The 24,622-nt window shown below is 41.2% G+C and overlaps 1 protein-coding gene across 1 annotated transcript in view; it reads left to right on the top strand.

The window, feature by feature from the left end:
* The window catches only part of SLC25A26 (solute carrier family 25 member 26), an 89,460-nt gene that overhangs the window by 24,414 nt on the left and 40,424 nt on the right, over window positions 1-24,622 (top strand). The window lies entirely within an intron of this gene.

Raw genomic sequence — 24,622 nt, 5'->3', positions numbered from 1 at the left:
ATACTTGGAAGTTTTGGCTGTGACTCTTTCACCCAACTCCTTTTTGGTGCCTCTTCTGTCACATCTCTGTTACATTTTGGTCTTTACATCTTCCTTTGATGTAGTTACACTGAACTAATCCTAAAATAGAAAGGGAAGTGAGGTACTGTGCCTTATTCTGTTGGCAGTAGTAGCCCAAAAAAGACATCCGCACTCCAAGGGGAAAGCTTTTGTGATAAAGCGCAAAGTGGGAGTATGGTTATTAGGTTGCTGAATGAGACTTTGAATAAATGGCAGGAATTGAAGGCTGTGAAACGATGCGGAATTCCCATGATGTCATTTCCAAAGCAAATCCAAGTGAGAATTGTCCTTTCCTATGGTTCTACTGTACTGGTGTTCATCAGTGTGGAAACTGGATCGTGCTACTAAGAACAGTCAATGAACAGGTAAATTTATTCATGTTTTCCGCAACAGAGACAAGTTCATTTGTAAAAATCTCCAGCCATCTTACAGCAAGGCAGGAGCAGACTATAAATCCACTGTAAATCCTCTAGAGTTTCTTAATGGGAACGTAGTTCTGCTGCTGAGATCTTATATAAGCAAATGGAGCCAGATTTTTAATTCCTGCATAATTCATTTTATTAACTATGACCAAGTAGAACATCTGTTAAAATTCCATAATGTTCAGTTCATGGGAAAAAGAGAGAAACCCCTGAATTCCCGTTGGAGCTTTTCCATTTCCATTAATGTTACAGGACTCTAGCAGATGTCTAAAAGGACGTTATTATGATTTAGAGGACAACACAAAAGAAAAGGAAGTGCCTTGTCCAGTTTCCCTGTGTACAATAGCTCGCTGTACAATGAGTTACTTCACCCTCTGTGTGTCCATCTGCAGGTTGCAGCTTCGCACAAGCAGTGCCACAGTTAACTGTTGTGTCCCTTTTGTTGTGAGTTACCGTAGTTTGGAAGAACTGAGCGAGTCCTGAGTGGGTGTTCTGTGTGTTTTTAATCTAATTTGTCACTTTTAGAAGTATTGCAGATGGACTGGGCCCTAGCCCAGAAGTAGATTCAGAAGGAGCTAAAATTAATATTAAACTCTTCCTTAAAGGGAATGGAGGACGACTGGCTCTTTATAATTCACAGATGTCTTGAAAAGAGACTGAGAATCGCTTTCAAATGTCAGCCTTTGCTGTACAGGTTGTCCTGAGTAAGCTTGTCCTCTGTGTTGCCTCAGAGACTTTTCTGAGACATTTCAGGCTCTCTGCTCGTGGTGGCCTCAATTCAGGTAGAAGTGGTAGTGATGCTTTACTTAATGATGTTTCAGAATTCACCTCAGAGCTCTGAATTTGAAAGAAAGCTACTGATAAGTCTGAACCCACTCCTGTACAGCATGCTATTGATCTTACTCAGTGAGATAGTCTAGTCATCACTTCTGGGAGTCCTGGTTTTTAAAGTTAGTGCAGTTGTGGGTTGGCTTGGGGGTTTGGTTTGGTTTCGTTTTTCCACTTCAACGTATGCAAGTCGGAGCCCTAATCCCAAGCTTCTGCCATCTTGGGAGTACTCCATGCTATAGTAATTTCGGGGAGGAGAAGGACAGCTAGTTCAAAGTATGCTGTTGCATTAATGAATGACAGCAGTGTGACAAACAGGTGACAAATTCAGGCTCTTCCCAATCTCAGAAAGCCAAGAAGTGTAATAATGTCTCCTGAGGAGGAGGTACTGTTTGTTGTACATATGCTGCAGAACTAGTGTCCTGTTATAATGTGTGTATCAGATGTGGAGGATACGAAGTGCAGCCTATGCAGACGAAGAAGGAGCTAGCAGCAAAAAGACTGACAAATTCCCCCCTTTCTCAAATGACTTACTACCTGGGAGAGGGAATCTAAAGCAACTAGCAGCAAAATGGGTCTTAAAGGCACACCTGCTGCATTTTCCAAAATCTATAGGGTGAGCGAACAAAGGATGCTGAGAAGGGTTTGTATAAAAATGTGAAACCCAGCTGAGATATGGTGACCCTGTTGACTGAGGGAGGGAGGGGATCTCCAAGGGCTGAGCTCGACAGGGAACAGTCTGCAAACAGGGAGCCTAGTTTGTTTATCCACTAGAGGTATTTTTGCATGCTTTTCTTTTGTTAGGACATCTTTATATAAATATCCTGTTCTTCTAGCTGTTAGGGGTTTTTTTTTTAAGTTTATCTCTGCTGTAGGACAGAAAGAATGTTATTAATACATTCTTTTACTTGCACAATTAAAACTTTGATCTTCTATCATTCTCTCTGTTTTACAGACCAGATGTCGATAGAAACAGGCAAACAGGACGCTATCTTAATACAATATTTGGAAAAATAAACATCCTCCTTAATGAAATATGTGCAGTATCTGTCTTTTGTTACCTTCTGGGTAACTAAGCTGGCTTTACTTTATTTTGTGATTCTAGATAGGTTAGGTTTAACCAGGAATTTGCCAGGTAGGATCTGTAACACTGGGGTTTTGACTTTTACTGAGCAGCCAGCGTTTCTTTGTCTTGGGTGATTCCATATAGAACAGCAACAGTCTCATGAAAGGAATAGGAACTGTAAAATGGATTAACCAACTAGTCCCTGCCATGTGGAAAATTGCACAGAAGTTATGTGACATGATTAATGGCAGGGAAGTTGGAAAAATAAGTCTCAGCTTCCCCCCTCTCCCCTTAACACTGCTTTGTCTTGGAAAGCCTGTAGCTGCAGTTGTATCAGCTCTAGTATCGCTTGTACACTTGTATCCTTCCAGATACCTATATTCAAGGAATTTTCATTTTGAAAGGTGCATAAAGGTTGAAAGTAATTCTTGTGGGGTGAGAGCAGGAGACAAGTCCATGTTCTGGGATAAGGGCTCAGGCACATCTGAACTCGTGATCTGGAACACTGGTAAATGGACAAAAGGAATAACTGTCCTTCGCTGTTGTAGGTTATGCTCATTACCTTCTCCCTGCAAATGCTGGAATAGTACTTGGAAATGAGAATGGAGAGCTCAAAAAGCACTTGTAAATCACTTTTACAGACCACAAAGTAACCCTGCTTTTTCTAATTCACCAGTTGGGGGAAATGGGTTTTGTGACATGCCTGAATGGCAAATAAACCGGGTGGACAGAGACCTAAAGCAAATTCCTTGTTCAGGTTGGGGCGAGGGGGGAAGGTGGTGTCTTTTTCTTTTTTTTTTTTCTTTTTTTTTTTCTGGTCAAGCATGTGTAATGATCTCAGATTTTCCAGTTGAATGTTCTCTCTTTCTCGGGCTAGGTGCAGTATCCGTATATACTGCTTAGAAGCAGAATGCAGCCATCCTCACTGCCATCGATTTGCAGTTTACCAATGGAGCATACAATTATTGCATCTGTCTGATATCAGTGGATATCTTCAGATGAAAAGAATTTCATATATGCAGAGTGCTTCTGTATTTTGAAAACTACAGCCTTGCATCTATGGTCTTTGAACAGAAAAAACTTTGAAAACTGTGTGCACTAAAAAGGCTTATGTGATTTGATAATGCAGATTCTTTCCAAATGAATGTGTATGCAAGCAGAGTCTTGCAGGAAGCGTATTCTGCCGCATGCTTGAAATAGAGATACTATTTCCATACATTCTCTAAGCAGCTTACTGAAGCATTTTTGCAAGTGATGTTTTCTGCAGCATTCATGGTGTAGGAATGTGTTTTGTGGGCAAGAACAAGTTGGGAAGAAGAGAATGCCTGACTCTGTTCTGGTTTTCTTCATACTGTGATATTTTTGTTTCTTTGTTTTTTGTTGTTTGGTGTTTTTTTGTTTGTTTGTTTTTTTTAATTTTCAGTAACCTAAGAACTATATTCTTTACATTTGATTTTTACATATTTCACAATGGTTTGAAGAGCACACTCCACACGCTATCTCCAGTGGAGAACGTGAGTTTCTCCACTCTGTTTCCCCACCTAAATAAAATTATCTGTGACAAAGGATCAGGAAGTGGTTGCAAATCCCTCATGAAGGAGGACACACAAAAGGCATCCCTTTTACTGATGAGAAGGGGGGACTGTAACAAGAGGGAGGACAGGCAGCAAAAGATAGTCCTCATTGTAAAAGGAGGAGAAAAGGCTTAAAATAGTAAAAGTAGGATCATAAACTAGTTTGGGTTGGGAGGGACCTTTAGAGGTCATCTAGTCCAACCCCCTGCAGTGAGGAGGGACACCTTGAGCTAGATCAGGTTGCTCAGAGCCCCATCCAGCCTCTCCTTAAATGTTTCCAGGGATGGGGCTTCTACCACCTCTCTGGGCAACCTGTTGCAGTGTTTTACCACCCTCATTGTAAAAAATTTCTTCCCTACATTTAGCCTAAATCTGTCCTCTTTTAGTTCAAAAACATTACTCCTTGTCCTGTTACAGCAGGCCTTGCTAAAAAGGTTGCCCCCATCTTTCTTACAGGCCCCCTTTAAGTACTGAAAGGCTGCAATAAGGTCTCCCTGGAGCCTTCTCTTCAGGATGAACAACCTCAGTTTTCTCGGCCTGTCCTCATAGGAGGGGTGTTCCATCTCTGATCATTTTTATAGCCCTCCCCTGGACATGCTCCAACAGGTCCATGTCTGTCTTGTGATGAGGGTCCCAGAGCTGGATGCAGTATTCCAGGTGAGGTCTCAGCAGAGCAGAGGGACAGAATCACCTCCCTTGACCTGCTGGCCTTGCTTCTTTTGATGCAGCGCAGGATATGGTTGACCTTCTGGGCTGTGAGTGCACATTGCTGCTTATGTCCAGCTTTTCATCCACCCACACCCCCAAGTCCTCCTCTGCAGGGCTGCTCTCAATCCCTTCCTTCCCCCAGCCTGTATGGATACCAGGTGTGCCCTGACTCAGACCCTTGCACTTGGTCTTGTTGAACCTCATGAGGTTCACATGGACCCACTTCTCAAGCTTTTCCAGGTCCCTCTGGGTGACATCCTGTCCCTCAGGAATGTCAACCGCACCACTGAACTTGGTGTCATCTGCAAACTTGCTGAGAGTGCGCATAGTCCCACTAAGTCATTGATGGAAGATATTAAAGAGCACTGGTCCCAGTGCAGACCTCTGAGGGAGACCACTCATCACTGATCTCCATCTGGACTTTGAGCTGTTGACCACTACCTTCTGGATATGACCATCCAACCAATTTATGACCATCCAACCAATTCCTTATCCACCGAACAGTCCACCTGTCAAATCCATATCTCCCCAATTTAGAGAGAAGAATGTTGTGGGGACTGTGTCAAAGGCCTTACAGAAGTCCAGGTAGGCAACATCCATAGCTCTTTCCTTGTCCATTGATGTAGTCACTTTATCATAGAAGGCCACTAGGCTGGTCAGGCAGGACTTGCCCCTGGTGAAGCTCTGCTGGTTGTCCCGAATCACCTCCCTGTCCTCCATGTGCCTAGCATAGCTTCTAGGAGGATCTGTTCCATGATCTTCCCAGGCACAGAGGTGAGGCTGATAGGTCGGTATTTCCCAGGGTCCTCTTTTCTACCTTGTTTAAAAATGGGTGCCATATTTCCTTTTTACCAGTCACCAGGGACTTTTCAAATCTCATCAAGAGTGGCTTGGCAACTACATCGGCCAATTCCCTCAGGACTCTGGGATGCATCTTGTCAGGTCCCATAGCTTTACGTTTACTCAGGTTCCTCAGGTGGTCACAAACCTGTAGTAAGTAGCAAATAAGTGATTATAAGGGGTATTTTTAAAAAAAAAAAAAAAAAAAAAAAAAGCTATCTGATAGTGTCATTGGATGAGTAACATCTTTAAAGCTTTCCAGGGCAAACTAAGGATATTAGAATTAATGGAATAACTTTGAATCTTCAGTCGTTGTAGCCTGGTAGCATGACACTGCAGTCAGGGGAAGCCACTACATGTCTAATGAGATTAGACAGTTGTGCCTACTGCTGTAAAATTTGCCTGGTCTTGACACTTGTGACTACTTAAAAGCAAAAAAGAAAGCCTCAAACAAAAACTTATGGAATTTTTGGCCGACTGGTGGCTTTCAGTTTTAATTCCACAGCTACATTCCACTGTGGGCAACTGTATTTTGTCTGTCCAAATTCTTTCTGTACTTCTCAGTGGGAGACAAGATTTCCTGATGTACTGAGTTGTAGAGTAGTCCTGCCGATGGCTGAAGGGTTGCTGGGCTGTGTTTGGTGAAGACCGCGTTTTGTTCGTGGGTGAAGCAATTTCTGTATGCCTGTGCTGAAGTGGGTAATTCTCTAATCTTAAAGAGAGATGTGTGTGTGGTGTAGCTATTTATATAAAATCTGAACAGAGACACGTACGGATGCATGTACATGTAAAATACGGTATTTTTTTTTTAATAATACCTTGTCAAGGGTCTTGGACTCTCTGAAGCAACTAGTCCTATAAATGTGTGTGATTGGTCTGGAACAACAAGCAATTTAGCAATTTTCTAAAAGTACAGGACTGTCTTTCAAGGATGAAATTCTTGCCTGAAGTAGACTAAGCCATGTTTTTTACAGTGGAAGACCTCCACCGGCAGAATCACACTGCTGTCAGTATTAATAGGAATTATCTGGTTTTCATACTTGGGCTGCTATTACTTAGTTTCTCTACATCTGCTAAAACCCAGAAGCACAGTTAAAACAATCAGCAATTCAAGATCAAAAGCTTTTTCCCAAAATTCCTTGTATGATGTTATCTCAACTAGCAGTTCTGCTTTAACACAAAGACCCAAATGTCTGCTCTGGTCAAGAGAAGATGCACTTCAGGACCCGAGGGCATACTGGGACTTCTGGGGAGCAGGACTGGTGTGGGACCAAGAGCCTGGGCTGTCTGCTTTCTGCTTGCCCTTGAGCTTGGCAGTGACTGAGAGCCTTTAGCACTCATGAGTCTCTAGCCACTAATTGAGTGCTGGCTGTCATCTTGCTTTCTCTTTTATCAGAAAGATGATGTTTTCATATTCTGTAGCTTGCTGAAATAGTTCAGCGAGAGGGAGGTCTTGAGGGTGTTGACACATGAGCTCTAGTGATTTGTTTGGGAGAGTCCTATCCTTTCTGCTGTGGGGTTAGCACCCCTGTAGCCTCAATCAGCAGGAAGCAGTGGGCTTTGAGCTGGAGTTGAAGGAGGGCCTGACATATTTTGGCTTCTTCTGGTACACAGTAAGGCATCTCTGGCAGTGGGGCGAGGCAAGCAGCTGGGGAAAATCTTCTCTTAAGTCCTTGTAAGAATACATCTAAATCTCCTCTAAAATGATTGTAGGAATCTGCCATCAGTACCCTCCATATGAAAATTCAGGTCTGCATGCATCCATAACAACATGCCTGTCAGTGGTGATGTTTTGGTGGGAGCCTTAGTGCTTGAATTGTGCAGGTTTTTGAAGACGGTCATGATCATGATCTTTCGTCTGTAGGTACAGCAGCAGATTTGGAGGGATGTAGCTAAAGCATGTAGGAGAGAGGAAACTGATTTTCATCTAGGCTGCTGCTGCTGAAACCATGCCTTCATTTGATCATAAATATTTCCACCCAACCCTGACAGGTCACTAGAATTTATTTTATTATTTTTTTTTTAGTATATATATATATTTACTTATGTATAGTATACTTTCTCTGTTACTTGTTTACATTACATATAATGTTTATATATATAAATATTAGGCATCTACTGAGAAATATGAAAAATTGACTCTGAAACCCAAAGATTATGGAGAAGGTGTGGAAAAAGAAACCAGATCTGCAGCAGGGAGCTTATGCAATTTATCACAGTTATGATAGTGGTCGGAGGCATGGCTAGAGAGACACTTGTGAGAGTCTGCTACAAGAACAGTTCTTCCAAGTGCTTAGCACGGATCATACTCAATTTTTTTGAAAGACTATATTCTCGTTATCTTTCAGGAAATAGGAATTGATTCCACTGTTTTGAGTGTATGAGAAGTGATCCCACCCCCCAAAAAAAAAGAAAATACTGAAAGTCTTACCTAGCTTCAGCCAGACTGGACTAGTTTTAGTGGATGGAATAGATGAAACAACTTTCTTAGCTTGTTTAAAGGGGAATCTTGGGAGTGCACCAGAAATCAGTCTTTATAGTAAACATTTTGGCCAGTTAAGGGGAAAGAAGTTAATTTTGAGCATGGGAACTCTTGCTTCTGTTTAAAAAAGAAAAAGAATTGGAGCACAGTGACCTTTCTTCTGTTTCTTGCTATGGGTGTATTGACTTCAGCTCTACAAGCTGTCGTACACCAGAGGGCACACAAGGCCTGCGCTTGCCGCAGTGCCAGCCCAAGCGAATGCCTATCGCAAGGGATCTTATTTTAGGATGACCTGTGGATCTTGGCTTTGCTATAATCCTGCCTCTCAACCCAGTTGCAAAGGAAACATAAAATGTGAAATGTTATTAATTTTATTTGACTCTGGGGACTGGTCCCATTGAATTTCCTGGGACTGACTTGTGTGAGTGAATGGAGTGAGATTTAGTTTGTGAATGATTTTATGGATTCCTATTTTTTTAACTTTGACTAGGTTTAAATTTGATAGGAATGGATTCTATAAGGTCTACAGGTCTGTAGCATTCCCTGTGTATTTTTGCCCAGTGGAATAATGCCTATGTGATCATAAAGAAGCGAAAGGAGATTGTATGGTCATGACACATTACAGTGTCCACGCTGAGACTTCATAGGTTATGTACTAAGCTATTTTAAATCTTATTTTAGCATCATTTTTTGACAATATTCTGCATTTCTTTAGCTTATCTGTTTTTAAGAGAAATATAATAAGCTTTATCATCTTTGGGATAATCCCCATGTGGTGTGCACCTTAATTTGAGAATCCCTTTTCACTTTGTATGTAGTTGGAAATGCATGTGGGGGACGGAACAGGAGAGACGGGTGGTAACATGATTTTCATTATTTTTATAGAAATGTAGGCAAAAGCAGGCCTGGTGTGTATACTGCAGATGGAAATAGTGTTATTAAACCACACTCTTATCTCACTTTTATTTTTCTGTTAATTTTATAGAAGCTAATAAAGTGTAAGCTCTGCCAATTTTCTTTTCATGCTGGTTGAATATGTGAAAATTGTTTTCTTGCTTTTCAAAGCCAGCAGGTCTAGCTGCAATAAAGTAGGGCTTGGCCTGAACATTTTGGCATCACCCTGCAGGTACGGCAATGCTTGCATCGCTCTGCCAGGTCTGGCTATCCCAGGCTTGAATCTTTTCCAGTTAAAGGCTGCTCGTGATGAACAATACGTGACATAGGTGAATTTTTGATGTGAGTAAACTGAGGCAGTTTCAGTCAGAACAAACCCCCAAAAAAGAGAGAGCAACGTAAGCCAGGATACTACCCTTGCTTCCCCATGGGAGAACAGCTAGTACATGGTATCCTGTGTTTGCATTTGACATTGTACAGTCTCTTAATGTAAAAGAGAAGAGCAAATAAAGAAGTATCCATGCATATCAGAATAAATAAATGCTTGTACCTCAGCAGGAGGTCATCTGCTCCGTTCTTGCTTTGACTGATATGAAATCCTGAAGTGCAATAAAACATTTTAGGAGTCTCGTGAAATACAAGACCGTAAGGCACTTAACTGAATATTGTCTTGCTGACTTTAAAGTACTGAATGCCAATTAAAGCAGTTTGGCCCAGTATTAATTTTGCCACTGGCTACATACCTCACAAGTTTTGGGTGGATTTTTTTCCCCTTTTTCTCCAACCCTCCCAGCATTTTGCCTTCTGGCCTGTACAGCTGTGCTGCTGGTATACTTTCTATTTCTGGAAATGACCCATGTGGTTAGGTCAGTTTGTTTTAGCCTTGCTCCTTGTTGCTGAAGTGGAATAGCACATTTCCCCTAACTGCATGAAAGCCAGGGTAGACAATCTTGATAAATATGATTAATGGGCCTCTCTGCTTTGCTCTGCAGCTGAAGGCTTCCTGAGAGTCTGTGTCAGCTGGGCTACAGCTCCCCAAGCCAACCTTTACTTAGAAAGTATGCCTCAGGTTCGGTTATGTTGTTGAAGATATTTTTATTCAGAGCCTTTGCTATAGGAAAGTCTTTGCAATTGAAATATAGTAATAAGAATCTGAAGAGGTAGTATTGGCAAGAAAAGCAATTTTTTAAGTATGGGTGAGTTTGGATTTTTTACCTCTGTCTCGTTACTTAGAAGTTTGTTGGTTACAGTTCCTGTGACTGAAGTTACGTCTGAGGCTAGCAAGGTGTTTTAATTCCTTGCCCTGGTCAGCAGGATAGTAACTGTGATAGGAGATAGTAGCAAATGATAGTAGCTTTGTGTCAATTATGACTTGTTAGTACATGGAATATATTTGTAGGTTATTGTTACATTTATCTCCAGTTATGTGACTTAAATATGATATTCATAGAACTTGACAGAAAATATCTTTTGTGTTGTCACTTTTGTCAGAAGGAAAAACAAATGAGTATCATATCTTGATGAAATGCCATCTAGAGACTCCAGCAGTTACGTGATTGCTCTTTCAGAAATGGAATTAAAGAATATAGGGGAAATAATGCCCACATTGACATGACTGATAATAAAATAAAATGTGTGATTGGCATCAACGAACATTCAGCTTGCACCTCTCTATTAATTAGTGAACACTCAAATTTGTGAGGGTACTCTGTGAATTGTCCTTAAAATTCAGAGGCAAACTTCTTCCCTGCATGTGGGAATTGCTGCTGCAGCACAGGCTGAATCCATCTAGCTTTCCTGGTGACTGCTGTGCAATTGTAATTGCAGGAGCACATCAGCATTCTCAATAATTGAGCACAAGTCTTAATAGCAAATAATCCTCTTGAAGTTGTTTCCCCCTCCACTGCAATCAAAGGAGAGCTTTGTTAAGGCATTAACTAACAAATTAGATGCTAAATACTCTTAATAACCTATTTCCCATAGATTGCTTTTTAATTATAGCCTAAGCTGTGTGATTCCTGAAATCACTTCTTTGGCAAACCAATGTTTGTGGTCATTTCCAACCACTGGAAGTAAATGGCAAAAAAGGTAATTTTTAAAGTCTTTACTGATATCAGAACACACTTTGCTTATATATACTTGCCTGCAGAAATACCTTATCAGTGTTTCTATTATTAGTATTTTAATTTAAATGTATTCGGCTGTGCTGTGAAATTGTTGGTTTGGTTTTACTTCCATGTACAATATATGTCCTCATTAGATTTTTAGGTAGCATGGACATTTTTCCACTTAACTGTTACAAGAAACTTCTCCTGTGAGGGAGGAGGAATTAACCACTTTATTTTTATATGTATTGGTTAACGCAAACTATTTATTTTGCTAATCTGTGTTGCAGCAACCATTTAGAAAGCTAAATTATGTTTGGTTTTTGGAGAGAGGGGTTATTTTTTGTATATTCATTGCTTTTCCTCCCCAGATTTCAATAAAGGCTGCACGTCTTCCGATATATCATTCTGCTTCCCTTCAAACCTGACTTTTTTATAAGGGAGCACAGCCATCAAAATTGGCAAGCGTTAAGCTTGATAATTAGTTCAATATAGTGACCAATTCTGTGAATTACGAGTTCAAAGCAACATATGGACATGGATGAAATAAGATTTTGGCATTTCTCACTTAGATTGTTTCAGGACACTGCTGGAGTTTCTTTGATCTGTAAATAACAACTGCAGTTCAGTGCCTTACTTAAAATACATCAAACGCATTCATGACTTTTGCTTTTACATGTAGGCCTCACTTCTAGTTACAGTTTTGAATCAGATTAATAAAGCTATTCCTGTTTTGAGATTTCGTAGAGAAAGCTACCAAAGATAGCTCTTTTTATTCTTTATGTTTTAAGAGAAACAGCAAACATTTCTCTGTCTTGATATGCGCCCTAAACTACATCAACAGATGCTGTATGAAGTCAAAAGCAACTACCTCCTGTGTTGCAGATCCTCTACAACCTGATGGCAATGGGTGTCTTCCTTTACTATTTCAGCGGTATGAAACAAGTGACGTAGTGAACAAGGTTTAAACAAGTGAACCAAAGGTTTATTTTCACTGCACTGTGCAGTAACTTACTTGGGTAACCCCTTTCCCCGCTGTAGCTTGCACATAGCGGCCCGTTTCCTAGTTCTGAACTTTGTGACAGTTTGAGCTATGATGTGCTATCTAGCAGACCGTAGCTGGAGATAACCAGACAGGCTCTAGTTGTTACTCCGTAAGGATACACACAGGTGCTGACCTAGTTCAATAAGCATCATTGCCTTTCAATAGTTCATTAAATGCACTACCTCTGGGTGTATCAGTTAGTTATGAAAGGGCTGTATGGCTTCGTGGTAGCAAAGGAATGTGGAGGCTTCTCAGTGTTTTACCATCAGCTTTCCAGCTGGGTAACTCCATTGCTTCTAATTTAACTCCCAGTGTTTTGCTTAGAGAAGTTCAGCGTTCAGTGGTAGTGCCATGGGGTTTTTTTCTGCTGCACAGTTAATTACCTGAGTTCTACACAAATGCTTGAAAGTTGTTTTCATAGTGCTTTGGGGTATACTGAGATAAAGTTCTTTTCCTATGCAACCCCTAATATACAACTTTGTACTCAGTGAAAATTCACTGCAACCCTCCAACCCCTTAAAAAAACATAAACTTGAAACTTAACTGCAAGACAAGCTTCTTTTCTAAGCAACCCTGTCCCTTTTCTGTTTATAGTCCCCTGATAAGATGCTAGATACCTCACACTTGGAGCGTATATTTCTGTGGGTGGCCGATGAGAAAACCCGAGCAGGCACGTTAGACTTTGCCTGACAGGATCAGATCCATGTTCTGTCCAGTCCAGTATCTTGTCTCTCCTTGGGGCCAGATGTGAAATCCTCAGGGAAGTCAGGAGGTAGGAAAGGTGCCCCGCTGTGTTTCAGGCTCACGGCTGGCAGCTGTTAAAAGGCAAGCTTTCAACCTCCCTTCAGTGAGTCCTTGTTCCTACCAGCACTCCCAACAAAAATGACTGTAGAAGTAGGTACTACAAATCCCAAACTTTTACATTAACCCTTTTAAATGGATGCAGCTGGCTGAGACATTTCTTAAACCAATGATTAATATTTTGGGGGGGGCAGCTTATATCTGTTATCTGGGAAGAGAAATGGTCCTTCCTACTTATTCCCCGTTTATCTTTTCCTTCAAGACTGTCTTCCAGAATGCCCTTATTTGTTTCTGTATCCTACCTTGCAAAACATCGTCTTACACAGATAAACTTTTAATCTTGGTGAGCCAAATCATGCTCCCATCAGTGTTTTCCTGCTGACTTCCCTCTCAGCAGAATTGTGGGCCGACAAGTTGGGGCACAACCCCAGACCATGTGTCTCCTAGAGCTGTGTGGCAGAGGCTTCTCCAGGCTGACTGTATGGTGGTCCCTCACCTTTGTTGCAGAGTCTTTTGAACACTTCAGTTCATGGTCTGAAAAGTAATAATCAGAAGAACAGCTATGGGCAGAGAAGATGTTTCAGAAAGAGAAATTTTCACCGTGAGAATTCTTGGCAGCTTTGGAACAACTCCATCCCACACCTGCCATGCTTGGCAGAGGATTTCACTGCTGTGTCGGGGCAGAGGGAGCTGTACACATGCAAAGAACCCTGAGGTATGTAGAGATAGCGTATTTGAGAGAAAGACTTGACGTAAAAATTCAGCTGAAGCTGTCACTAAAAAGAAAACAACAGCAGAGGACAAGGGAAACCTAAGGAGGGGCATCAGTGATAACACTGAGGTGCAGTGAAAGGAACTGATGTTCTTCATGTTGTGTAAGATCTTGTGTTTAATTCTAGACTTGGTCAAAACCTGACAATGGGAGGAAGAGTTTTCAACTGATTTTGTGCTTTATCTCTGTTGATTTCCCTTTCAGAGCAACGCACTCGCTCATGGGTTCTTGTCAGGTGCTGTGGCTGGCTGTGACACCCTGCGGAAAGGAAATGGGTGTAATTGTCGACCTGAGCAATGCTTGTGGATGCTTTCAGGGTGGTGGTTTTTTTTCTTGCCAGTTCTAAAGGCCTTTGGTTCCTGTACTGGCTTTTAAAAATGAAGAGAGAAGACCGCTCCAGGGACCATCTGTCTTTGTGTTTTTAATTATTTCAGAAGTTTTGATAGACTGCATTTTCTAAGAGAAATTATTCAGTGAAATGTTACTCGAACTTGAGTAGTTAGTATCATCGAGCTACTTCATTTTGCTTAACTGATTGTTCAAGATGAAGATTCTAGTTTTACCAGTTGGGAAGAGATGGGCTCACTGGGCTTGGAATTGGCTAAGAGGGTATGATGAAGAGCAAAAGGACAATGAGATGCTCTGAGAAGATAAAAGGGGTGCCCCTATGATGGCTTTGGGTTTGAATCTCAGCAGGATCTGTTTTGTACATTAATATCTGAAGCTTCTGGGATTTGGTAGAACTAGATTCTAAAGAACATTATTCCTCTTTCAGTTGTTTCTAGTATTTGTATCAAAGCTGTATCCCACAAGATTGTATTTATGCATTTTTTTAGTTATTCCCCCCCCATTTAGTTACCCTTTTTTGGTGCTCTGAAATATGTGCGTGTTTTCTACGACTGCTTCATCTTAAAATAATGTGTAGGAATTTTGTTTTGGAGTCACAGCTCTGTCACCAATGCTCTCTATTGTTTTTACACTTTAAGTCTAGATGTGTGTTTAATCTGTTCGTTTTGAGTTGAGAGATGCCTATTCTGAATATTTAATGGTACTAACTTATTTTCAGAACATGTAGTTTCTGAAAGAATGCAATTAGAAACTAAGCCCAGGAATTTCTGTGGCAGGTCAGGCACTTCTGGCCTCAAATGTCATTGACTGGAAGAAGAATAAAGCTCACGGTGCCTCTACAAATCACTGGAGCATTCCCTTCCCTGATGTTATGATACATGTCATACGCTCTGTTGAGAGACAATATGAATGTGCCTTGTGGATAAATGTTCTCTGGATAAACTTGGATGTTACTGTGTCTTCTCACTGTGCCTTTTATGATCCACGTCTCTCAGACTGATGTGAATATGTAAAATATGAGCTGCTTTCAAAAAACAGAAGTGTGTACGCAGCTAACGACCGTGGAAAAAATGTCTGAGAAGTGAACTAGGTGCTATGGTGAAGTTTCAAACACCAGCTAACAAAAGAGCCCTGATGTGTTTGTTTTCATTCCTGTACTTTTTAGAGCCTATTTCATGATTGTTGGTGCTTGTTGATGCAGAATTTAGGAGGGTGCTTGACGAAGGCAGTGTAATTGTGTGATTTAATAGGCTGGTGAACCACCGTGGCCTCTGTGCATGGTGACTGAGAGTAAACTCACCCTGCCTAGATATTCCAGATGCCTGTGAGAAAATAAGAGGGAAAACAACAGCAATTTGGGTGAGGAAGAAATACTTAAAAATAAATGTTTGGGGTTTGCAAGCCACGGGGAGAGACTTCTGCGTGATATCCCACAGGGCCATGGCTTGTTCAGAGTGCTGAAAGGCGAGATGCAAAAGATCTTTAGTCCTTTGTTTTACTCTAATATCTGAGTTAATATGTTGTGCAGATCCATGGGTCAGGTGAACGCAGATTGTGCTGTTGGAATTTATCCGGCCAGTAACTTAACCTCTGACTCACCCTGGCAATGGTACAGCGTTACAAATGTAGTCTTCAAGGAAGGATGAACAAATTTCTTAAGCCATTGGGCACAAACAAAACCTTCAAACTCAGTCAAGAATACCTTCTTCCACTGCTCCATCGCCCCTCATGCCCTGGGATGTATTTATTGCGGCTAACGCTAGGAAAATTCAATCTGTCCATTTATGTTCTGTGCTCAGAGTGACTAAAAGTACCTTTCCTCATTTTGTCCAGCTCATGTTTAGTTCTGTGTCCTTTTAAAAGTTTCCAGACCACCAAGTGTGATGACTCTCAGCTAAGCATATGAATATCCATCGTTTGACAAACTAACCTCTTTTGTTGATTTACTTCAACAGAAGGGAACATAAAAGAAGGGAATGCAAAAGCATGATTTTCTCGACAGTCCCAGCAGTTTAGGAATTAACTAATTCAGGCCCCAGGAATCCTGTCTGTTACTAAGGGACCTGAAAAGAACACGTCCTCTCACCTGTGATTTCATTTTACCTTCATATTCTCCCCAAAAACACCAGACATGCAGAGCTCCCACAAACAATGGGGAAGGAGCTTAGTACTTCTAGAAACGAGTAAGGCTGCTTAAGTGCTTAAATCTGGTTTAGCACTTTAACTATTAAGTGTATGAGTTGGAAATGTCTCGTGTGCGTGTAAAGGAACTATTCCCATTGCTAAATTTCCTTTCTCTGCAATTTCCTCCTATTTTTAGTTAAAAAAGGGAGCAGAGCTGGGGTAATGTTGGTAGGAAGAAGCCAACTCAAGGATCCAATATGAATTTTGTGCTAAGTAGGTAGCTGGAAGATCCTGCCTGGGCAATGGGGCAGACACTGAAACATGGGACCACTTGCTGGGTTTAATGTTTGATCTTTCAGTCCTCTTGGAAACGGTGATCTTGAAATGGGATGGCCTAGAACAATGGAAAGTATATATTTTCCTAAGGCCTGTGAATTGCCAATCAGGGAGTACTTTTACTGTGACAAAATACTGTGTATTTAAAGAGAATTCCTTCTTTTTGAAGAGAAATGTGACCTTGATTAAATTATTTCTATTTTTAATCAACTTTAAGGTCCCTGGAACTTCTAAAGTTCTCAGCAGCTGTTCTTCAATGTCTGCTGGTCTGTTGGTCTCACAGGCTTCCCCATCTCCTCAGGAGGACTAAGGGCTCTGAACCCATCCTAAACAGCCAGAGATAACATTTTGTGGCCAAGAAGGATGAAGTTGTGCCCTGAGCTGGGGAAAGGGCTCTGTAAATGGTCTCCAGAGCTTCCATATGGAGGCTATATGTTGGACAGCCCTGTTAAAGAGCACTTCAGCTTTAATAGTTGCACACTGACCCCCAAACACTGGATATTCTTTCTGCTGCCAATCTTTCTTTTGTATTATATTTCCTTTGAGAGGAGAATACAGGCAGAATCTCATAGGCTCTTGGTTTACTCTTTGGTCCAGCACCACAAACCAGAAATCCTTGGGGTTTTAAGCAACTTCACCGCTTATTTACACAGGTCTGCAGTGGCTTTTTGTTGTCTTTGTTGTTTCATCTGTGGTTTTCCCCTCCCCGCTGTGTTTTGGATGGTTCTGTTTTCTGTAGGAAATTCTGAAAGGCTGTTTAGCTGCATGTATACCGCCTTCCCTGTACATTCACCTAGTCATCTCTGCACGTGGTGCAATGCATGACCAGCATCCTGTTCTCAAGGCCATAGTACCATTTCTTTACTGAAGTAGTTCTATAAACAGCAAACACATTTTCCTGTGGACCTGTAAGCCATGGGGCCTCTGCTTTCCCTATTGGGCTCACTCAAGCTCTGCTTTCATGGCCCAAAACCTCCTTCCTACAGCCCTGAGCTGTTGGTTGAGCAGATGATAACAGATGTTGGGGCACTTCCTCAGGTATCCGTGTGCTGGTTGCCTGCCTGCGTGTACCCACGGATTGCCTGGCCAGCAACCACACAGACTGAGCTCCTTCTGCAGCCTTTCCTGCAAAGTGTCGTTGCCACATTGAGTCTCAGCTCAGCTGAGATGCTTACAGATGTGTGTGAGATGTTTGATGCTCGCAGAAGTTTTAGGAGCTTTGTCCCTACCTCTGACTTATTTGCCTAAAATCAGATGATGAGTTCAAAAGCTAAAGAGGGCGAAAAAGAGAGCAATTTCATACCTTGTGTCTCAAGTACCCATTGAAAATACATGGGCTACAGTCTAAATACCCGTGGAGAGTAACAAGTTGAAGTTTTAGTTCAGGGCACTTCTGAAACCACTCAGGTATTAAAAATTAGGAATACTTCTTGGTACAAAATGTCCTCACACTTCATCAGCTAAGATGTCCTTTCAGTAGTTACGGATAGTCTGCGAGTAACCAAACCATGACGCAGGTCTGAGGTACCACTTTTTTCCCTGATAGATATGAGACTGTTTAATTGAAGATTTAGTTACGGAATTTTCTCTCTATGAGCAGAATTCCATAGTTTATTATAGTGAAATTCCTGAAATAGCAAAAAAAAAAAAAAAAGCCTATAAAGGAGGATCAGGGAGTTTAAAGCCGAGATATTAGAATTGCATGGTGTTGTACGTGCGTTGGGTTATAATGGCCCTTAGCCATCGTGAATCTGACCTGCAAATGCTGTATGTTTGCAGAGGTGGACTTTTGCCATTGTTGGTTTATTTTCAATTGATTGTATCCACATCAGATAACTGTTACAGGTACTTGAATGGGCTTAGAAATCTTTTTTCTTTTGAGAGGTCTGGTACTTTGCTCCTTTTAAGCTTTCACACCGGCAGTCAGGTTTTATGTAAATCTATCAATGTTATATCTACCATCGGTGATCTTATTTCTGACTACAAACACTACTATTTCATTCTTTCAAAGGTGTTTCTGTAATTAAATTTATAGTGCAGCTTAATAACAGTTCAGAGAGCATAAAGCTCCCAATGTGTTTTACTTCTATTTGAAAAGGGATACCTAGGCTACAGTTTAGATCAGAGACAGTAAAATGGGATAGCATTTTGTGAGCCTAAAGCTTTTCTGTTCAATCACATCTTAACATTCGATGCTACTGGAACGGAAAAGATTTTTGTACAAGTGTGTTTTGAAGTATTTTAGTACAGTAAAGAAAAATCACAATAAAATAAAACTGTTGGCATTTCTGTGTATTAAGAGCTGTTCCGCTCTCCAAGCTCCTGTTAAGTGTGAACTGCTTCAGTGAGATGTTTCCAGGGTCAGGCTGCTTCCAGGCATCTAGATGGAAGATATCCTGGTTTCTTTACTTGATGAAGCATGTTGAATTAACAGGAAATTACTAGTACCTTCTCTCTCTCCTTCTTACATTTTTCCATGAGAATAATCAGGAGACAAAAGAAGTTTGTTGCCTAACAGAGAAATGATCAAATGGTCCTTTGGCAGTAAAGAAATTACAACATTAGAAGATCCTATTGACCAAAAGTATTTTGCAGGTTTTGGAAACTGAAGTGTCATGAATATGGGGACAGTGCAGATGCCACGGCTTGAATAAACTTTCTGATGAAGGATACAGGTGTACCTTTGGATGAAAGAATGCAGAGCTGAACATTGCTCCTTTTTTTAGCATGAGCTTTACCCCAATATATCCTTTAATGCCTGCACTTACACTCACAGAAAACCTCTTGTTACCAGTGCCTATAAAGAGCAGATGGTATCTTCTGAATGTGTTTTAATATGAGAAAGTATTGAGTATAGATTGAGACCGTGCATATTTTAAACCAACTGTGTCTGTAAACTCCATTTCAGTGTTACCTGTGCTTTGAAGAACTTGCGATGTTTAATATGTCTACAGACATCCCATAAATTCTTACTCACCCCACCTGCCTCCCTCTGCTAAGTTCCTGCTGTTTCAAGTAGAGCTTTGATGAATATTTAGATTGCACTATAAAGTTCTTTCCTTCAAAGATATGGATTTTCCTCATGGAAAAGTCTTTGTTTCTGTTTATAAACGCACAGGAGAAAAGGATTGTCTTATGTCTGCAGCTCACCGGTGTTGCAAGTGAGTTGGGAATGAATAGTTCTTCCTAGAGCAGTACAGAGGAGCAGATACAGTTTCCTATTACCCCAAAAGCTTGGTCAAAAAACCAAGTTTAGTATATACTTAGGATGTTTTGGTACTAAAGCCATCTCTTTCCCTAGTTCTGAAATGATTACAATAATCATCTTCTTGGTGGATATTGTTCTGTGTTTGTTACATGCTTGTTAGTCTTGTGACCTTCCCTGCCCCTTCTCCTCCACCTTTCCAACCATCCATCAGAAGTATCAGACGTCTCAGTCATAGGAACCTGGTTGGGCTTTCTTTGTTTTCCCTCTTCAGGAATCAGCTATTCAGTATGAGATAGAGTTTTACATACGCAGCTGTCTGAAATTACAGCTCCCTTTTTGGAAAAGGGATGTTTACTGCCTCATTAATACCAGTTGTAAGTCCTCCTTTATAGCATTACATTAACAGGAGCAAGGTGGAAACATTAGTGGAAGGCTAAGGTCTGAGAATTTCATTAGTGCTTTTGAGTGTTGTTACTGTCCTTGTAAAGCTACAGGTAACCCAGTGTTCTTGTGAGAAATGTGTGTCCCTTGTCTGGCCAGATGGTTTAGAGAGCTTTAGATTTATCATTTATCATCTTCCTTGTCTGTCTGCATGAATGACCTCTTTACGAAGCTTCCTAGTAGACAGCGGTTTGATCAGAGTTGACTTTGAAAGGTCTCCCCTAGAACTTCCTGGAAGACCTCCTCATTTAATGGTTTAATTTTATCTTGAAGCATTTGAGTTCCATGGAAAATCTCTTATATGTGTGCACATACGCCCCTGTAAGAGGAAAGTTGAGATCTTGAAGCTACTAAAAGTGTTTATGTTAACAATGCCAGGATGTGACCCTTTACAATCCTGATAAAGAGCTCAACAAGAAACCTGGGTCATGTATATGCTGCTTAGCAAATACATGGCTTCAAGGCACAATTGGAGAACTACGGGCATAATATGAATGTCCCTTGTGCTGCTGGGGAATAGGTGAGATGTATTCTTACAGAAAATGCTTATCCAGACATTTTTCCCTTCAGGGAATTTATGCTTCTGAATGCAACAGTGATCATTAATGGAAAGAGGTCGTGTCCTCAGGTGGACTTCATGTGTGTTATCATTGCATATCTGAGCTGGCACATGATGTTTGGATCCTTCAGCCACTGCCGTAATGTGAATAAGCCATACAAACCCGATCAAAAGCAAAGCCGTACTGTTTTACTGACTGTCCTCTCAGCAAAAGGTCATCTTTGAGCTGATGACCTTCTAGTCCAATGGACAAGATGAAGGGCTACCATTTTTTCCAGATGTCAGATCCAGAAAGATTGAGTGCTTTGCCTGAGGCTGTGCTCCTGACTTCCCATGCGGTTGGGGAATTCTCCTCATTGCCACACCAGTTTCAGAAATGAAAGACTATCCTACTGCTTCACTTTCAGGGTTTTCGTTGTGAACTAACGGTTGAGCACGCATGTGGCATTTTGCACTGAGGGTTGAAACTGTCACACTGGCTGACTTTGCTAACAATCTGCTCAGAAATTCAGTGTACATATATGGTGACTTCTCTCCTGTTCACTTATGAGCCTCAGAATAACATAGTCCTGTAGCTCAAGCTTCTGCAACACAGCATGCCTCAGACTACACAGGCTTGCACAGGCTCTTAGGGTTATACTTGTTTCCCACAATTTTCTGCATGTTTGTCTCTAAACGAACCATGAAATGATTCAGTGCCCGCATGTGGTTTTAATAACAAGCGTACGTGGGCAAAGGAGAAAATACAGAATGTTCGACTAGAAGTTTCCAGCATACGATACGGGTTAAAATCGAAGTAGGTTTGTAGTACAGTGTTTGTCAGAGTTGGTTAATTTCTTTTGGGTTATATGATGTTATAGATGAGACTTCTCTCTATAACCTTGTAACAACTGCTGAGTGGTGGAAGGCTCCATACTTAATCAAGGGCAGATTCGGAGCAGTAAGCTCCAGTTTGATCTTCACTGGGATCCGATTGTTTTTCTGGGAAGTTTGTGTGGTGGTGTTGGTTTTGGGGTTTTTTGTTTTGCTGCTGTTGTTGGTGGTTGTTGGGTTTGTTGGTTTTTTTTTTTTTAAATTTGGGTTTTTGTTTTGTTTCTTTTTGTTTGAGAGAGAAAGTGCAGCGAGTAGCGTTCTGATCTTGTTTTAGCTGAGACTTATGTCAAGGGCTTATACTTCTTTACTAGAAAGTCATACTAGATATCCACATCTTGGAAACTACAACTGCTGTAGATACATTCTGGCTTCAGGTGGTCTTTTCGGAGTCCAGAGCCACATATCCTCAGCTTCACAAAATGCTTCTGAAAAGACTTTGTGTCTTTTGTTATTATTTTGACAGAGAGCAAGAAGTTCTCAGATTTTCAAAACCTGGTTTTCTGTTCCTTTCTCCCACCTCAGACATGTTCTGCTCTGGTCTTCCTTCTTTCATGCATACTGAAGGGAGATTGTGACATCCTGCTAGCCTGGAATCAGAAGAAGAAATTTATTGCTGTCAGATGAGAGACCCTCTCTTAGACTATTTTGAGACTGTATTTTCTTTTGTTTCCAAACTTGAAGGGTTAATATTGGTTTAGACCTCACCAGCTTTTGCTAACACTCTGGCTTAAGCTTGCAGGTGAAATACACAGTGAGAATTGCCTTTGGCAGTCTTTGAGACTGATGTCCTTGTACGTGAAAGGGAGGAAAAGCATTGGAAAAGCCACAGGGAGGAAAAATGATAAATAAAGACAAGTACTTGAAAATTTTCTGCAAAGGAGAAAAGAAAAATCTGTGCCTATGCCTGTGATGAGAAGGTGAAGAAGTAATGACTTAAATTGCTCTGGGGAACTGTATAACAAAGCAGCACCTGAGCTGATCATCTGCGCAGTCCATCCATCAGGGAAGGCCATTAAAATAGGTTAGACAAACACGCTGGGAACAGGCCCTGCCCTTGGTCAATGGCCTTCGGATCTCATTTTCTCTGTAATACTGTAATGCCCAGGAAAGGCAGGTGTGGTTGTAAGAGAAGGGGAAAAAGAAATGCAAGGGAGCAGAGCTATTCTTGTGACAGCAGTGCTTTGGGTGTTGTGTAGAGTAAGAGACTTAAGTGAAACAGGTGGACAAAGCCTATAAAATTTGTTAAACTCTGTGTTTCTCTACTTGACTTACTGGAAGAGTTGTTTCTCTATGGAGATTTTTTCAGTATCCAAATGAAGTGTCAAGGTGACTGTGGTGCGTAGAGGTACCTGAACTCGGTGCATAGGTGTGTATATAAGCCATGCTGGGCTGCATTGATTTCTTCTCACTGTGATCTTTGGCAACAAAACTCGATTGCCAGGAGGAGTTACATAGCACGTGATTAGATCCTTTTGCTGCACTGTGAAGTCCCTAGGTCTGCTGGAAGCTCTAGTCAGTGTAGAGGTCTGAAATGACAGCAGGGAAATGGTGGTAAAATTTGTATAAATCCTGCCACCTCTGTAACTGACTTACATAAAACTTACAAAAAGTACTTTTGGCCCAGAAACCTGTTGTATGTCATCCAGGCACATAAGCTGGAGAAGGCCAAGTGATCTGTGTTTTGGGAGTGCAGAAGATTTCAGGAGTACGCTGAGGCTGAGGGAAGGGTGGTTCCCCACGGCTGTTCTTCTTTCTGCCTTGTTGTGGAAGTGAGCCCGACCCCAGGCAGCTTATGAGACTTATCAAAAAGCAAGGGCTATAGCGTCGAGGCAAATATTTGCATGTTCTAGAGGGGAAATGCACTTCTCTGAAGCACAAACATCCCAAGGTGCTGTAGAAGATAACACCTGTATGCAGTTATTTTATCTCTGGGCTCATCGGGCTTTAGGAGCGAAGCCATATCTTAAAGGAGCTGTCACAGCAATCCTTGTTTGCCTCCAAGGTGTCTCCTGAAGTGCTCCTGAAGGTAATTAATCACCTAATAAAATACCCTCTTTGACAGTAGGTGGAATTTGGAAATTAATTTGCACCCCTTAAATGAAGCTTCTAAAACTATAATTATCATGAAAGGAAGAAGTGAGCTGTGTCAGGTGTATAAATGATTTATTTATCAAGAATAAACTGTCACCAAAGTGGCACTTAAGCTTGCAGCGTCTGCGCTGCATTTCTTTGGAGTGAATTAAGCAATGACATTTGTCAAATGTCATTTGTCAAATACTTCCCGTATTTGCAGGTCCTGGGGCAAATCTTCAGTTGTTTGTGGAGTGTGTCGTACAAAAGTGACCTGAAACAAAATTGTAGCTGCCTTTTCCACGTTCTCTTTCTCTAATGTGTGATTGCTTCTTGCTGCCCCATCATTCCCTGCTCAATGCCTTATCCCCAGAAGAGCCTCTGGCCTCCCCAGGGGACACCACAGACCTTGTGCAGCCCAGTTGGCCATTCGGATTTCTCAGTATCTCTCCAAATGGTGGATTGTGTAAACTGGGTGTTGGTAGCATCAGGAAATAGAAAGGGGATGAAGTTTTGCTAGTTGGCTGGACTGCATATGATGTAAGTTACCTGAAATAAGAGGAAATTCAAGGTATCTGATTCTCTCTCTTTTTTGTTTGTTAATGTTACAGGCTTAAAGATGCCTGAGAGATCTGTTTTTGAAGGTTGTGACACGGCTTTTTTTTTTTTTTAAGTCCAGAGAAATGTGAGAATAGCAACATTTTGAAAGTGAATCATTTATAGAAATATTTACCTTCAAAATTGAGCAAATACTCTGCTAAAAATGTGTTACCAAAGAGTCTGACCTGTGCACCAGAGCATCTGAAGACTTATTTCAACTGTGTGGGTAAAGAGGACATGGGCTTCACTGCAAAATTGCCCCTAACAACTGTTGTAGTTGCTACATCTGAAATGGATTTGTTGCCGACAGCAAAATTTGCTGGCTTCGAAGTGCACGTGACGTGCCGATACAGTATGTGTAGTTTGTGTGACATGGAAGAAAATGGTCTCATTATTACATATTAACCTTACGTTATTGGTGCATTAATTTCTGAGAAAGCCCAAGAGGATTTTTATTCATTTGTGT

Source organism: Leptosomus discolor, chromosome 9, assembly GCF_034619465.1.
Source record: "Leptosomus discolor isolate bLepDis1 chromosome 9, bLepDis1.hap2, whole genome shotgun sequence".
NCBI lineage: Eukaryota > Metazoa > Chordata > Aves > Leptosomiformes > Leptosomidae > Leptosomus > Leptosomus discolor.
Note: the sequence above shows the minus strand (reverse complement) of the source record. Positions and strands in the feature narration are given on the sequence as shown.